At 39.3% G+C, this 18,466-nt stretch overlaps 1 long non-coding RNA gene across 1 annotated transcript; it reads right to left on the reverse strand.

Moving 5' to 3' along the window:
- Nucleotides 1–14,914: 14,914 nt before the first annotated feature.
- On the reverse strand, nt 14,915–17,921 carry LOC308244842. The gene is made up of 4 exons (XR_013960179.1): nt 17,840–17,921; nt 17,650–17,708; nt 16,807–16,867; nt 14,915–16,532 (listed from the first exon to the last, which is right to left on the reverse strand). It is a non-coding gene; the product is annotated as an uncharacterized lncRNA (long non-coding RNA).
- Nucleotides 17,922–18,466: the final 545 nt, after the last annotated feature.

The following is an 18,466-nucleotide window of genomic DNA, read 5'->3' on the forward strand; positions in this document are numbered from 1 at the left end:
ATGCAGATAGCGTGGGTATCATTCTAACTTTGGACAGAAGAGAATTGAATTACTTATCAAATAAATATATTGTTTAAAATAAAAATGATATTTGTACAGCACATTATGATTTATAAAGCAATTCCTCTTGTTACTATATTTGAGCTTTGCAGCTCCTTACATTTCTTAGCTTCAAAGTATATTTCTTTATTATTCTAATTCGATTGTATATCTCTATTTCTTTCCTTGGTATTTCTAAGTCATTTTTATTTTACTCCCTTCCCTCCTAAAGACTTCAGTAGATATCTGGAATTAAATAAATTTTCATTCATTGCCCTCTATGCTTAGGATCAAATCATTCTTCCCATGTTATCTCCTCACCTCATCTCCTTAGAACATATTTATCTTTGTTCTCTCTTTTCTCCCTCCTGTAATCCCATCCTTGCCTTCCCCTTTTCCTGACTTCTCTGCTTTTAACAAGGCTGGATCCTAAACTTTAACCAGCTTTTAAAGGCTTCACTTAGATACCACCTCCTAAAATCATTCTTGCCAACACTCTCATAGCCAAATGTCATCTCTTTCTTTTCAAGGTTCCCAATATATATTGATATCTTTGTTTCAAAAACTGTGTCATAACTGTTGATGTAAGAAATGTCCAAACCTCATGATGTGGCTCAGTTGGTTAGAGTGTTGTTCCTATACCAGAAGGTACAGAAGGTGGCGGGTTTGATCTCAGATTAGGGTACATCCCCAGGTTTCAGCTTTAATCCTTGGTCAGGGCATCTATGGCAGGCAGCCGATCAATGTTTCTCTCACATTGATATTTCTCTCTCTCTCTCCCTTCTTCTCTCTCTGGAAATGTGTCTTTGTATGAGGATTTTAAAAAATGTCCAAACCTTTAGAGAATTTTTATAAAAAGTATTTGAGCCAAAATTGATGACAATTGTCAGGAAGTGAGAACTCATATGCTCTAGAGTAAGCATGTCAAACTCGCCGTCCACAGGCCGCATGCAGCCCACAACGAATATTTTTGCAGCCCAGACAATATAACAGTATGTAAGAAACATCTTAATAAAAATTTTGTAACTTAATTTTTATAATATCCTGTTATAGATAATTATTAATAACGAACTACAATGTTCACTAATGACTGATTACTATAATTGCGTTGCATTCATTTCCCTTACTCGCCTTAAGCGCAGGTGCACCATTTCTCTCCACTAATACTAGCAGCGAATATTTTAGCAGCCAATTGCCACATCATTAGTCTTGGACTGACTTGTTTGGTGTGTGCAACAGGAAATATGTTGCTTTCGGAGAACAAGAAAAATAGGTTTATTTGCATTACTCTTATTAATTTGTGCAGTTATTCAGTGTCTGGTAAGTTAATGTTCAAGAAAAAATATTGATTTTTATTAAAATGTTCTATTATTTTATGTTAACGATTACTCATTTATTTCAGCCCTTTGTATTCAGCATATCTCTATTGAAATAAACCTACATTTCTTTTTTCTCTTTTTTTTTAAAATATATTTTATTGATTTTTTACAGAGAGGAAGGGAGAGGGATAGAGAGTTAGAAACATCGATGAGAGAGAAACATCGATCAGCTGCCTCCTGCACAACCCCTACTGGGGATGTGCCCGCAACCAAGGTACATGCCCTTGACCGGAATCGAACCTGGGACCCTTCAGTCCGCAGGCCGATGCTCCATCCACTGAGCCAAACCGGTCAGGGCTAAACCTACATTTCTATGAAAATTTAAGCTTTTGTTTTTCTGCAGCCCACATAAACTTAAACTTTGTTTATTTGGCCCAAGTTAGCCTTTGAGGTTGACATGCTTGCTCTAGAAAATGACAGTTTTGCGACTTCTTTTATGCATTTGAAATTAAGGAGGGAACATAAGAAAGATTACATGAAGCTGGGGGTTGGGGTACAGGGTAATTTACATTATGTGCTTTCTTCAGGGTGGTTACATTTATTTCAAAAGTGTGTTCACCTATAAACAAGTGAAATGAACAGGGCTTGCTTATGGCAAAGATAAACCTTTCACTAAAGAAGTTATGGGCTTGGGGCATGACTACTCATCATGACCTGCCCAGTTAGAAATTTATGATCAGATCATACTGTGAGGTTACTTTCCATAGAACCCCTTTTATGTCTACACAATGGTATCAAAGGCATTTAGTGAAGCATCTTATCTTCCTATATGATAAAGAGGTAATATGCAAATTGACCATCACTCCAATACACAAGATGGCTGCCCCTATGTGGACACAAGATGGCCACCACAAGATGGCCTACAAGGGAGGGCAGTTAGGGGTGAGCAGGCTGGCAGGGGAGGGCAGTTGGGGATGATCAGGTCTGCAGGGGAGGGCAGTTAGCGGTGACCCAGGACTGCAGGGGAGGGCAGTTGGGGGCGATCAGGCCTGCAGGGGATAGCAGGTGGGAGGGACAAGGCCTGCAAGGGAGGGCAGTTGGGGGTGATCAGGCCTGCAGGGGAGGACAGTTAGGAGAGACCAGTCTGGCAGGGGAGGGCAGTTAGGGGCAATTGGGCCAGCAGAGGAGCAGTTAGGCGTCGATCAGGCTGGCAGGAGAGTGGTTAGGGGGTGATCAGGCTGGTAGGCAGAAGTGGTTAGGGGCAATCAGGCAGGCAGGCAGGTGAGCGGTTGGGAGTCAGCAGTCCTGGATTGTGAGAGGGATGTCCCAGATTGGAGAGGGTGCAGGCTGGGCTGAGGAACACCCCCCCCCCCCATGCATGAATTTTATGCACCGGGCCTCTAGTCCTATATAATAAAAGCCTAATATGCTAAGTGTCTGGTCCTCTAGTCCTCCAATCAACCAATCAAAGCGTAATATGCTAATGATATGCTAAAGCCACTCAACCGCTCACTATGACATGCACTGACCCCCCAGGGGGCAGATGATCCAACCAGTAGGTTAGCTTGCTGCTGGGGTCCGGCCGATTGGGACTGAGTGAGATGGGCTTGACACTTCCTGTTGCCCTCCTGCAATCCTTCCCCAGCTGGCCAACCTCCCACATCCCTCCCTAGCCCCAATTGTACACCAGTGGGGTCCCTCAGCATGGCCTGTACCCTCTTGCAATCTGGGACTCCTCAGAGGATGTCAGAGAGCCAGTTTTGGCCTGATCCCACAGGCCAGGCCGAGGGACCCCAATGGTGCATGAATTTGTGTGCTGGGCCTCTAGTTAGATTATAACTTCTTAAAAGTGGTGGCTTTTTTCTTTTTAATTTAAAACCCAGATCAAGCATCATTTCCACTGTGAATTCTTTTCCATGAGCACTTAATAATATTTTCTCTCCCTACCATGCACTTTTTATATATCTTACACAGATGTGCTTATCACATTGTATTGCAATGGTTGGTTTTGATGTTTATTTTCCCTATTAAGCTGTAAGCAACTCAAAGGAGCATATATTTTAGTGTTTAAGCAGCTGGTTTAAATCCCAGCCCTGTTATTTACTAGCAGCATGATCTTGGGCAAGTTACTTAACATCTCTGTGCTTTAGTTTTCTTACTTCTAAAATGGAAATAATAATAGTACCAACCTCATAGAGTTGCTGGAAGGATTAAATGAGCAAATACATGAAAATGCTTATTGTTTTTTGTATTTTTTCTTGGCAAGAACGGTGTTTAAACTAAGCATTTATGGTTGAATAAATAAATAAATAAAATGATGGGAAGTATATATGACACTTCTTTCTAGAAAATTCTAAAGTCAATGAGAGAATATCCTCTCATCCATAGCTTTCCCACAGCAATTAATATGAGTTTTATAGCAGATGATCAATAAATATTTGTGGAACATGCTTTATAAATATTAATCTAGTAATTGGCAGGTTGAGAACAATAAAAATAATAAATTGTGCTATGAATTAGGCACATATCAAAAAAAGTTCACACAAGATTTTACATTAAGACTCTGAGACTATTTTTCTTTTGTTTTAAAGCTCCCAGTTGGGAAGATTATTTAAATGGCATGGTTGGTTTTAGCCAGCCTCTAGCTCTCTAATAACATGGAGGAAGTTCATAAGGTAGATATCAACCCAGATCACAGAGGGAGCCAGGACCTTGCAATAGGAACAGAATATAGACACTGAGATGGGTTCTGTGGCCCCTTTTGGGTGATTCTGGACCCCAGATCCACCACTGAGGAAGTTAAGGAGCCCTGCAGTAGCTCTGCATGAGATCTGGTCCTTCTGGACTTTGCACCCTAGAGGAAGGCTCCCACCACATTGAGGCTTTGGCTGGTAAGAAAGAATCAACTGAGAATTTTGAAAAAGAAGATTTAAAAAAGGAGCCATTTTGGGCTTAATCAGGTAGGTATGGGGCTATTTCACAGCCCAGCAAATATGCACGCTCATGTCAGCAACCACACTGCAAGAAAGTGGGGGATCTGTTTGTTCAACTAGAAATGCTTACACTGGCTTCCTCCCTTCTCTTTCTGCTTTGTCACTCAACTTTCCTAATTCTGTGTTGGAGAGGGTGTTTTTTCCCCTCCCCTTGACTTTTTAAAGTAACATTGGTGGAGCAGCTAATGAGGCGGTGGAAAGCAAGCTGGTCCATTCTGGGTTGCTAATGACTCCATTCTCTGGAGCCTAATCAAAGATTTGTACATTTAATTGCTGTCAAGTCAGCTCCAACCACCTGCCATTTCTGCAGCACCTGAGCTCAGTAACCCCTCTGAATCTATCATCATTTCTAAAGGCCAGAAAGCCAGGCTGCTAGGCAACCCTGAGTGGGGTTTATCCAGGAGGGCAGAGACCAACAGGCCTTGAGAAGGGATGTTGCTGACCTAATTGGGTCGGCATTAAAGGGACCTGTCCTTTTCCAAGACCGGATTGTCCTGCTTCTAGAGGGGAGAAAAGGGTGGGTGTGGTAAGGATGGGGGTGTGAAAAGGGAGAAAGGAGGAGAGGTGACATCTGATCAAATTCTTTCAGATGTTTAGCCTTTGTTCTATTTATAATAAAAATTCTTTAAACTCATGTACTGCACTCTAACTTTATTTTTTTCACTTGTGTGTGATAGGTACATCAGGTATATACTGATTCTATCTGATCTTTTGAGATGAGTCTGTAGAGCAGTCGTGATAGTTCTCAGACTTGAGTCTGTTTCAGAGTCACCTGGAGGACTTATAAAACAAAGCTTACTGGGCCCCTCCCAGTTTCTGATTCAGGCTCAGGGGAGCTATCTTAATGCCTCTTAGAAACACCAATCTCACTGTCTACAGGTGGGTGAAATTGTCATTTACCAAGAACTTGATCAGCTGTGTCTGCCAGCTGGTAACGATTTGGCCACAGGAAAGAGGCACTGACTTTGAGAATATATGTGGGAAAAGAAAGGATTGCTCCTTTTTATTCCTTCCCATCAAAGGCCCAAATATGTGTAAAGAAAGGAGACATAACAGGCCAGGTCAGTGATTGACCTATAGACAAATAGCCCCTCCCATCCCAGAATTCCTTCAGTCGGAATGTAGCTACCTGTGTTTGGGAATTCATTCTCCCTGAGGGTGACCAATGATCCTGATCCTGGTCTGTCCAGGACTGAGGGGTTCTCTAGTTCAAAACTTAAGAGTTCTGGGTAAACCTGGACACCATTCACCCCATCTCCCCTTTGGTTTAGCAGAATCTATGTCAAAAGGGCATGTTGTTGATTCTTATTTACAAAATAAAATGAAGGCTATGTGCATTTTTCCATATCCATTCCCCTCCTCCCCTGCCCTGCCACCTCCCAAAAAAGTATTTAGGTAGATCAATCTTCATTTAGGATCCCCAACTTGCTATTGGCAAGCACTAGGCAACTTTGGAACTGGATCCATTTTTCATTATTGATTAATAGTGAGGTATTCTTTTTTCTTTCTTTATGGAAGAAATTTGCTAAACTTGAAGCGATTTTTAAAAATAAATTAGAAGAGCCAACTACCTCCATTGTTTCACTGTAATCTATGGTTTCTCCTTGATCTTGACCTGACTTTCTAGCTAGTATTTTATGACCAACAAGTTGATCTGACAAGGATATTGCAGTGATATCATAGTGACTAGCTATGCCCTAAAGCTTTCTGTTAGTTGTTGTTTTCTTGTGTTTATCTTCCTCCACTCCGCACAACTGACACCATGTTCCAGACAAATGCACACTTGTTTTGATTTTCTCTTTACTACTTAGTCTATTTATATCAGGGGACCCTGGAAAGTGTGCAAGATAACCTTACTAGAAAGCTAAATTAATTCCAAAGAGAAAACACCATATGATCTGCCAGTCAGATGGAAAAATATTAATTGTTATTTATTTAATATCTTAAATCTTTCCCCAGAGTGCTTGAAATCATATTACTATTTATTCACCTTTGGAATTTATATCTAAATACATATGTGACCTGAGGAAATAGAACAAAAATAATTGCTATCAATCTGATAAGATCGAGGAGGGCAAATGTGTGTATGTGCATGTATCTATATTTTCATGGAAAAATTAGATTGGCAGCCCTCTTGATGGAAAATTCAATGCTCTCTGGGTTGAGAATCCCCTAGAGTGTAAATGCTCTGAACAGGGGGCTCTTGGTCCTGTTACTTTCTGCTCATCTTGCAAGGCTGGGCCAAGCACCGTTCTCTGGGAATATTCTTTCCTAACTCCATCCGCAGGATTCCTTTCATCAATCCCTCTTCCACATCACATTCATTTTGTGCCCCTGTTTAGCCCTTTTAACATAACCTTGGGCTTATTTGTGTATGTGTCTGTCTTCCAATTTGGTTGCAAACACTTAGATGTCAGGATCCGGGATATAGTTATAGTGAGCACCTTGATACCTCCTGCTGAGCTTGCCACCCAGTAAGTATTTGTTGACTGAATGACTGTTACACTTGAAGCAGTTTTAAAGATTTTAAGCACAAGTCTTGGCTGATAATTTGTATAGAATTTATGGTATTTATTTTAATACTTTAAATAGGTTGGGGCCAAGTCAAGAAATTCTTATAATGTTCTGCCCTTGTAACATGCAATCTGGACACAGACATACTTAAAGATTAAATTGGCCACTACTTGAGAGACAGGATTTATTTACTTATTTAAAAAATTTTTAAACAGAACATGATTATATTTAATACACATGTTTGATACAACCAAAAAGTAAAACACCAGAGTAAAATAGTAACAAAAAACATGGTATTTCATTTGTAATGCATGAGAAATGGTTAATATCTTTAGTCATAAACAAGCTCTTAAAAACCAGTAACAGACACTATAATAATGCAAGGAAACTGGAAAAAATAAAATGAAAAAATACAAGTGATGATTAAGCATTGAGTGTATATGATTTTGCTGAGCAGTGATGAAGAATAATTTCTCTGCAGTATCAGTGAGCAGAATAAAGACACTGACACCTAATATTCTACAGTTTTGAATAGTGTTGTGCAGTTTGAACTCTCAAACACCGGGAGGCAGATTAATGAGAAGGATCTATAATGAGGGGGATAGCTAAGTTTTGAATCTATTTATAAATTGAGTATTTTTAGCCAGGATTTATTTAAAACATAAGTTTGAAAAGGCAATTGGTTTGCTTTATTTCACTCCTAGTTCATTTACTTGCTTCATTCCCACTGGTCCCATAAAACCCAGAGCTATGGAAAGTAAAATGATCAGGAAGCTCATCCCTCTTGCCAGCTATTTCTCCCTCCCTCTTAAGGTATTAAGGTAAATGGTGGAAGGAATGGAGAATATTCTCCTCTGTAAACCTTGATTTTATTGCAGGTGTGACTCACTTTACCCAATAGAACTACATGATAACCACATTTTTAGAAATCTAGTCATAGTTAAAATGCTCTAGAAAAGGTGTATTTAAAACTGACCATTTAATGGAGGAGTTTATAAATACTTTTAAAGTCACATCTTTGCTATTGGATTATCCATCCATAAGTTCTCTTCTGTGAAAATGCAGATTTTCACAAACTGAGTTTGCTCCAATGAAATACACAAGAACTGTTGAAGGTTGATTGCAGGTAATACAGAGATGTACAATTATTAATGTGTTGGGAGTCTTCTAAGGTGCATAGGCTTTCAAGCTTTAGTTTTTCCTCTGTTGTCTGCCTCTAGAGAGCCTCCTCCCCGTCCCACCTTGGTGTTCCTCCTCTTCCAGCTTCTCCCCAAACTGGGTAAACAAAGGAAAAACAACAACAAAAGAACAAAGAAGAGACCGTTCAAATATTCTCCACTTTCTTCTGAAGGTGTGAGCCTGCTGCTAGGGTTTGATGAGAAAAGTTGAGACTGAAAGAGTGAAAGAGAGGGGGGAAATCTCCAGTGTCAGAAAGCAGTAGGGTGGAATTAAGCCACTTCTGAACTCTGCTCTCTTTCTCACATACATCTAGACTGATAAGGGGACTTAGTGTGATCTGTAATAGTGCGCACAAAGCCCATGTCACATTGTGTTCCTATTTTCCCTCCACACTTACTAACCCTGCATTCAATGTTTCTGGGCCCCAGTCTTCCATATAGACACTGTGGAGCCTTGGACGGTCTTTAAGCAGAGGCAGAACCACACAGAACTCAATTTGTTCATTCAGGTGGTGTGCCAGAAAGAGAGGAGAGAGTCTAGTCAGGATATTAGCTTATCAGCTGCCACTGCAAGAATTTTCCCTGTTTGAAAATTTCCAAGGCTGTTCCTATACTAACCAAAAACATTACATGCTCTGTGTTTCTTGTGCAATGTAGCAGCAGAATGTATGTTACCAGGAAGGTGTGTGGAAGTATGATTTATTTTCCATGCTTTTGTGTGGGGGGTGTCTAGTGATTTCAGATATAACAACAGAGCTCCGAGAGACACTTACCCTGTAGATACAAACCCAACTTCCATGTGCCTCCACTGGGTCCCTTGGGAGGTATGTAAATCAAACACTCCTGGACACCTGGCTGGCATGGAAAAGGCAGACAGTTAATCTCAAAACTCTAAATATCCAAGTGTTTTCCATAGTGTAGTCAAAATACCTGACTACTGTCCTGAACTACACAGCTATAAATCAGACACTTTATTTCATGTAGCCACAGGCTGACTTTCTGGACAAAGTTCTGACATTTGCTTTATGTCTCTTTTTCAGAAATTCATTCTAATTTTAATCTTTGCAGTGAAAGAAAAGCTTTTATCTTCCTCCACCAGTCTTTCTTCTTATTTTGATGATTAACTCACCTCAAAGACAAGTGAGTTAAGTACTGTTTAAACCACTACCCCCAACAATAAGCAAAGAAGTGTGAAGTCAGAAGCTCCAGCCCTATAGTTCACAATGTTGCTATGATCTGGCTAAGTCACATCCTCCAACCTCAGCTTATTCACCTACATAACAGGGAGATAACCCCTGTCTTAGAAACTTCTTAAGAAGATTCAATGAGATGTCAAACGGAAGCAATTGGAAACTATGTGCATATCATATCATATTTTTGCTCATAGATCATTTAGGCATCTACCCTTTGCCCTAGAGGAGAAGAAGCACTAAAAGCCATGTGCCACAGACAAGAAGCTTGGCTTTTATTCCAGCCATACAATTGCCATCCCAACCTACACTATCAACAAGTCCTAGGAATAAACTTAGTGTTGTACCCACAAGGGCTCTCTGTGGCCTCTCAGAAGAGCAATCAGCTTGCCCTGCTGGGTGGATATTGCCCAATGCTGACCCCACTTAGCTATCAAATTAATCATTCTCAATTTAAAACATCTACCTGAACATTTATAGGGGTTAAGAGTACTATAATCTCACATAGCCATTTGTTTTCTTCTTTTTTTTTTTTTCTTTTTTTACAAAAAATTTTAAAAATTATTTTGGGCGAAATTTATTGAGATATAATGTACTTTTTTGTCGTGCAGTTCTATGAGTTTAGACAAACCTATTCTAATGTGACCACCATGATGAAGATATAGAAAAGTTCTATCACCTTTCTAAATGCCTCTGTTCCTTTCTGTGGTCAACCTCTTCCCTTTACTCCAGCCCTTGATTGATTTTCTGTCTCTATAGCTTTGCCTTTCCAGAATCTTATGCAAATGCAACCATACAGTATGTAGCTTTTTGAGTCTGGCATCTTTCACTTAGCATAACGCATTTGAGATTTGCCCATATGGTTGCATGTATCAATATTGCTGAAGTAAGTAGTGCAATGCATGGATGTACTACAGTTTCTATATTCATTCACCAAATGAAGGATATTGAGATGTTTTCATGTTTTGGTGATTACAAATCAAGGTCTAAACATTTGTGAAGTGTTTTGTATGTATATAAATTTTCATTAGATATTTGTGATAGATATTTCATTAGATATTAAGTGATGTATTTAAGTTCCAGATGAACAGAGACTGAGAGATTTGGGAGACCCCTGAGTAGAGGAGAGAGTATGTTTCTTTTATCAGTCAGTCAGGCCCAGACCTGTCAGTTCCACATAAGCTAGTTGGAGCAAGAGGGTGCTATTTGTTGAATAGAAATTAAAAAATTAACTCTATTTCTCTGAACCCTTGGGGAAAAACATAAGTACATGATGGCAACCACTAATTTAGTAGGCCTAAGGTTATCTAGGTGGTTAAAGTAATATTTCCATGGATTCTGGCGATTCCCAGCATAGGTAATCTGTGTGTACCTGATGAATTCTTTTCAAATCACAGGTAACTGATCTTTAATAGATAAGGAAGAAAATAGAGCCTATGGGTAGATTGTTTATTAACAAACTCTTCAGGTTAAATAACTTTCATTTTGGCTAACTTAGGGGGAAAAATCCATGTTTGCTGGTTGAAGGAGGTATATTGGAATCACTACTATCCATAGGATACCAACATAATTATCAACTTCTACTGAAAAGTCCAGGCTTACACCAATTCTGCCTGTTTTCTTTTTGTGCTCACCAAAAATAGGAGTTAGGGATGAGTTATAGTCATACCAGTAAGAAAGTTCAGCTCACCATGGGATTTCATCAACTCTCTCTCACCAGTGCACCTTTCACCCTAGGACAACTGAGTTCTCTAACTCCTCAGTACTAAATGTTTTCACCCACCCAGGAAACAGTTACTGTGTGCTCACCTCACCTGGTGTAAAGCCCATGGATGAGTGTGGGAGCTCACAAAGATGATTGTGTTAAAGAGTAATCTGACCTCCATCGTTTGACTTCAGTATGAATGAACTTCAGTGCTGATAGTGCTATAATCATCTCAGGGAAATTTTTCAGGAGCAGCAAAGATAGAAGAATGTGTAGCTAAAATACAGTGTTATACATGTAAAATTGTCTTGTGTTCTTTTAATTATACATGTAGAGTATTTCAGCTTTTGTGTGTGTGTGGGCTGAACCTATCTAAAATATTATTTCAATGAGGAAATGTGTTTGAACTTCTGAGCAACTAACTTAAAAACACAATTTTGAATATAGCCCATGCATAATATGAGGTGTTAGATATATCAATGGCTGCTTTCCCTAATTGCTGGGTTTATTAGTATCCAATTTAGGATACATTTAGTCATCTGAGGTTCAAGCTTCATCAGTATCACTAATTGGCACTGAGACCTTAATGATATTAATAACGGTAATAAAAATAGTAATACCAGTAGTAAGAGTGAATTTTTTATGAGCAAATGAATAAGAGAGTAGATTCCAAATTTAACACCAGTTCTAATGGCCTTCTCCCTATACTCAGCGGAATAGGAGTAAGAGAGGATGCAAACCATGATTAGGGTAAAATTGCAGTTCTAACATTTGTTTTCTGCGTGTTATTTTGCAAGCCATATAATCTCTTTAAACTGTAGTATTTTATCTGAAAATGGGGATGACTAATAGGGCTACTTTATAACACTGTTATAAGAATTACATGAAATGATGTACATATTTAACCTAGTGCTTGGTATATAGGAAGCACAAAATGAATATTAGCTGCTATTATTATTACTGTTGTCTTTGTGTGTGTGTATAGTCAAACTAAATAAATTGGAAAAGGAGTGAAGAATTATGCTTTTATATTTTAAAATGATAGAACCAGCAGTTGGTAGAGATAATCCTAGTTTCCTCTGGTTTGAGAAAGAAAGAGATCTGGACAAATGACTTTAGTCTGGATCATGCAAGGGGTGATCTCACACATGGGCTAATTTGGGATCATGTAGCCTCAAACGAAACAAATATTCCTATTCCTATGTGAATTTCATTTTTTTCAATAACAATAAAAAGTGATTTTCAGACAAGAAAGGGTCAAACCAACATGATAACTGAAAGATAATGCAATATGGTGGGACAACATGAAAATGTCTGGAGAATCGTGGAGAATGGAAAAGGTGCAGAAGGCCGGAAACAAGAAAACATTTTAGTTTTTAGAATTCTAAGTTAGATAATTAAATAGAGGACCTGTAAATGTTTGGAAGAGATGAGATTATTTATGGACCCATCATGGGTTTATGAAGACTGGGACACACAAGCCTCATTTTCTTTCTTCAGACGGTCACTGGCCTGAAAGATCGGGTGAGTGTATTTCCTAAACATATTATGAGAGATTTTATGACATTTTAAAATACTGGAATTTTGGAAAAATACAGACATTTAAATTTAATAAGAGTAAATATAATGTTTGGTTTCTAAGATACAAAAATCAGTAGGCCGAGACTTCTAGTGAAGCCTCTCTCATTTCAAGGAAACACAATTCTGTGTGTGTTCCCTGTGTCTGTGTTTATGAGTATACACAGGGTGGGGGTCAGTGGCACATGGTTAATGAAAGGATACAAAGTCACCTCACAGGAACAAAGCCCAAACAGATCTCATGAAATCAGTCCAAAGACCAAGAGAGTTCCCTCACTCCCTTCCTTTCCCTTGACTCCCCTAATTTCTCTTTCTCTTCTCTTTGGGTGTCTGTTCCATTAGCCCACTTCCTTCTGCTACTTGACTTTCTCTGCTTGCTCCTCGGTGTGCAAACTGATCAGAAGGTTGCCCAACCTTACTGTGTGTACTATAGTCCAAGGACCTACACTGTCTGGGTACATTCTCTGTGTATCTTTCTAAAAAATATATATTTTTATTGATTTCAGAGAGAAAGGGAGGGGGAGAGAGAGATAGAAACATCAATGATGAAAGAGAATCATTGATCAGCTGCCTCCTGCATGCTAGAGCCTGCAACCTGGGCATGTGCCCTGACCAGGAATTGAACCATGACCTTCTCGTTCATAGGTCGACACTCAACCACTGAGACACTCTGTCTGAGCTCTGTGTGTGTATTTATTTCAATATCTATAAAGAGATACTTGGACTATCTGAGCCTTAGCTGAGGATAGAGGAGGAGGTCATATGGGCAGTAGAGATGGTAGGTGGAGAAGTTTTAGAAAAGCAGGTACATGTACTATATAAGTGTAGAATTGGGACATCAAAACATATAAGTAATTCATGAGAAAAAAAATGGGTAGGTGGAGTTCAGTTGCAATATGCACCAAATAACTTACTTTAGGAGTATTTTAGTCATAGACAAACATACAGTTTTCTCATGGGTCAGAACAGGTAGAATATTTTGTTCAGCTCTAGCATTCGTGGAAAGAGGGCTGTTAGGAAAGTCAAACGTCTATAAAAAGTATCTTATAACGAATAATGGGAAATGTTTAATCTAGGGAGAGTAGTAGTTTTTATAATTCAGAGTGGGATTAGCTATCTATAAATGGTATGGCTATTGTTTGAGGAGATAATTTATTCTACTCCTTCCTTTCTTCTCTCCATTCTTTCTTATTCCTTCCCTCCCACCCTCCATGTTCCTTCCCCTTTTCCTCTTTCCTGCCTTCCTGCCTTCCTTCTTGCTTGCAAAAAGCAGGCAGAGACTGGTAGAGCAGTACTACAGGCATTTAGGGAGCTCCTCCCTCCAGAGAGCCAGACACTGTGCTATTCTCCCAGGGCTCCACACATGGATGAATTCATGGGTTTCTCATTCCAGTGGGTGAGGTGAACATTCAAATATATGCCCCTAAAAGCAATACTTACTGTGATTGGGATGAACAGAAGGTTTAGTGGACACTCAAAGAGGACAGGAATCAGCTTTGCCTGAGGGGGCCAGGGAAGGATGGGATGCTAGGAACATCATTAGGCAAGTCAAAAGGGACCAGTGTTTCAGGCAAATTAACAAAATTCATGAAAGCATGGGATATCAACTACTATTGCATGTTCAGGGAACTAACCACAGTGTTTCCATAGGGCTTAAACTTTCAGTGGTAAGGAAGACCTACAACTGAGAAGCTAAGCTGGAACCTGATCATGGAAGGAGGGGAGCTTCGTGCTGTAGCGTTAAAAGGCTTCAGTGTAGGATCTTATAGGGTAGAGACTTGATTCCATTTGTATGGTGAATTATAAAGGGTGAGATTAGAGGCAGAGTGATCAGTTATTAACTATTGCAGTAATCCAAGAAAGAGATTATAAAATTATTGGAAAAGAGAGAAGCACCAGACCTAAGAGGAGATTTTAGAAAGACAGACTCACCTGGGTTTGGTAAGGAACTGAACGAGAAAAAGAAAGATGTGTGAGGCCGGTTTCTAAGTGGTTGATTAGGGGTTCTATTAATCAAAATAGGAAGCATAGAAGAAGGATTTAGTTTGAAGAATAAAAAAGACAAGTTAGGTTTAGATCTGCCATGGAAATTACCAGGAACCTATTCTGGCTTGATATAAGGAATATATTCCTGACAAATAGATCTGTACAAAAGGGAGTTCCCCATCACTAGTAGTATTCAAGCAGAGGCTTGCAGAACTATATGTTAAGGTGTAAAAGAGGGGATTCCTGTATTTGGTTGGAAGCCAGCATAAACAACCTTTCAAATCCTTTCCAACTTTAAGACTATAAAACTACAGAAGTAGTAGCTACTTATTGTTGACAGATTTTAAAAACCACTGTGACATATACCATTAAATAAAAACAAGTAGAAAAAGAGAATAAGTGCACACTTTTTATATGTGAATTGATAGCCGTTTATTTACTGTACATACATTTTTTCTTGAGTCTGTTTATATCTAGAAATTTGGTTGCTGTTTAAAAAATTGACATTCAGTATTTAGCATACTTGTTAATGTTGGGGATTCTGGCATAGCCAGCTCTATCTCTGTGTGTGTAAATATGAAGTTATGTATGTATAAATTAAAAGAAAGGGATCATTATTTGAAACAAAAATGGTTACTAGTGTCTATTTAGTGCAATATCTGCTCTACTACCACAGAGCAGTCATTTGTAAGTCGTTTGCAAGGCATGAATTCTGAGCAGAGTTAAATATCAATCTAAGTATAACATTGGTATGTAAACAGATTGATGAGTTGCTAGATTGCTAGGATATGAACCATATGGAACTGCGCATAACACTCCAAGGAACTGGGGATAATTTTAGCATTCTGTGAAAACCAAGGACAAGATACAGCGACCAGTTGATTAAATTTCCCAACACTATTCTGTTTTCCTCTCAAGGCTGTATGGGACACTTAGCATTTTGAACATTAAAAACATAACTTAATAGATTGTTTTCCTCCTAATGCAAGATTAATGGACTTTATGGGTGTTAGTGCCAGAAAAGATTGTAGAGAAAAACTGGGAAGGGATTGTTACCCTGAGGGCCAGGCTCTCAAATTTTGTATATATATGATCAAGGTTCTGAAGAATTTAGAAGGTCTTCAAAGGGGTCCCTGATGCAAAAAAGGAAGGTTGAGAATCTGTTACTTTTTAAGTGCTAAAACCAAGGCTTGAATCCAGATTTCCCATCTCTCAATTCTGAGCTCTTTTTATGAAATTACACTAGTTTCACATACTAACTCCAGTGATGGCATAATATATTTTATATTTTGCTATAGTCAGGAAAGTCTCTCTTTCCCAGGTTGTGTAATTAGATCCTTCTTCCTTTCTAGTTGCAGATGTAATACTGCTACTATTGTGGGGAGAGGGGGAGGCTGGGACTGAGTTGAGTGATCCTGAGGATTCTTTATTAATATTAGGCTAAATCTATGCAGAACAGAGCTGGGAACTAAGCAACTGTCATCTGAATTTAAGCACAAAAGGCAGCCAATGTGTAAAAATGTTTAAGTCCTCAGTTAATTTAGGTTCTGCAAATCTGACCTGCATTACCAAAGCAGAGAACATTTTCTATGGAGTACTCAGAGATGCACCACAGAGAGGATCAGTGAAGAAGGCTCTCAGGAAAGGCTCTAAGAACTGCAATCATTTAGCCAAGAAGGCTGGGGGTGAATATGACAATGGTGCCAAGTTTACACAACACTCTCACATGGGGAATTTCCTCATTTGACTGTGGTCTCTGAGCACAGAGCAACATAAGGCTAAGTCTATAGTCCAGGCCCTCACCTTGGCCTCTCGGGACCTATTGTCAGAACTGCAATGCAACCAGCATTTGGAGAATCCGGTGGCCTTCCTCTCGGACAGTCAGAACAGCACTGGGAAAAGGCTGGAGCTGCCATGCCCTGAGGGTCGAAGAAGTGTCCCTGAGTGCCTGACTGGGCTCAGGAGTAGCTGGGCTTGGAGCAGCTTCTGCACTTGACTCCAAACTGGCCTCCTTTGTGTCAGGAGAGACTCTAGGAGACAGACAGGAAAGTTAGTGGAGCAAAAACCATTATTTTTCTGCATTTTTTTCTTCCATCCTGCTGGAATATGGACTCTTTTCATGGTGTTTTAAAGAAATAAATGAGAGTGCTCTAATTTTAAAAGTGTTGTTATAATTTTCCTTTATTGACTATAATAACTGGCTCTTGCCATTGGACATGGTAATTTTTCTAACATCATTTAAGCATTTATCCCAGGTATATCTCTTAAAACTTCCATTGCTATCCTTCCAGTCTGCTTAACTACCTGGTTAGTGTGGTGGCACTCCTCATCAGCATCTTTCTCAGACAGGTGCAAAGAACAGGACCTAAAGGAAATATCATTTCTGGGAATGAGTATATCAACAGGGATCGAAAAAATGTATGCTCATCACCTTGAGTGGTACCTGGTAGGGCTGGGTGTGAGGCATATCTTACGACGTTTTAGTGAAGAAAAAAAAATAAGCATATAGGACATAATATGCTTTGAGTTAAATGGATTGAGTAAAATGGACTGATTGCTGTTCTATGAAAAATTAGTAATAAAAGGGAGGAGAGGAGAAGAAGGGGGGAATCAGGTGAAGAAGGGGAAGCAGGGGATAAGAAGGAAGAGGAGGGGGAGGGAGAGCAGAAGAAGTAGGGGAAGCAGGAGTATAGGGAGCAGGAGGAAGAGGTGGGGGAGAGGGAAGAGGAGCATAAGAGTGTCATGCATTTTAAGGCACTAAATCTCACTTTACTTCCCAAAGGAAGTTTCTCAGTTTCACTTACTACCCAGACAGTGACATCACTTCTTTTTGCACGTTCACACCATAGCCAGCAGCAATCGCAACTATGCCAGCTGCTTCCCTAGGTGTATAACCTTTGGCAAAAATAGTGTGTATTTGCTCATGCCTGACTCCCGGTGGCAAGCCTGCTTAGATCATGCCCTCTTCTCAAGGCCATCTCTCCGCTGATGACCTTAGGGACACTCACACTCAACTTTCCTGCTTTGAGAACTTCCTAGTTAAGGCCCCATTATCACTGGGAAAACTGGACCTCTAGCATGCAAAGCATGTCATGGAGCAGAGGGAATGAAACTTTCTGACTTTAAAATCAAATTGGTTTTGCTTACCTTTGAAATAGAGCATTGGTATTTTGAAACTGTTTATGAGAAGTTCTTTGAGCATTGACCTGCAAATACAGATACCAAGAAATTCTGGGGCCAGAGTGTCCAAATAACTAGGATAAGGACAACTGAGTTGATCAGAATAAAACCTAGCACCAATTGCTTAGGCTTTTGAATTCTCCAGCGGCAATCCTACCTTGTCCTGGGCCTTTGGTCGAGGGAAAAGAACACAGGCTTTTGAAATTAAGTGTGTTTGAATCTTCACCTTTCTGTTTACCGGCTGTGAGAACTTAGGTCAGGAAGCTAAGCTTCAGTTTCATCAGATGCAATGGGGACAACAACATCTATTTCACAATATTTTTTGAGGCTTAAATGATGTAATAAATACTTAGAAAGTGCTTCACAAGTATTTTATGCCCTCTGCCATTTTATAGATAAAGAAACTGAGGTCCAGAAAAATTAAGTAACTTGTCCAACATAACACAGCTGTTATTATATTCTGAAACTTAGATCACAGTAGGTGGTCAAGAAATGCCCTTTAAAATCAGATTAGTGTCATGTTACTTACTATGTTCCCTTAGAAATTTGCCTGCTGGGTTAAAAGAACCATGTGTTCTTTAATATTTTCACAGATTGTATTAGGCTCAAATTTCTTCTATAAGACATTCTTTGGAGATGAAAGGAAGAATAAGCCCCGATTGCCTTTATTATGTGACTTTGTAATATAAAAATTATAGCATAATTATTCCAAAATGGTAGATATGAATTGAGGAAAGCAGGAACAAATACAGTCCTAGTATAGTGTTTTGCAAATACATGTTGA

Source organism: Plecotus auritus, assembly GCF_963455305.1.
Source record: "Plecotus auritus genome assembly, chromosome: 3".
NCBI classification, from domain to species: Eukaryota; Metazoa; Chordata; class Mammalia; order Chiroptera; family Vespertilionidae; genus Plecotus; species Plecotus auritus.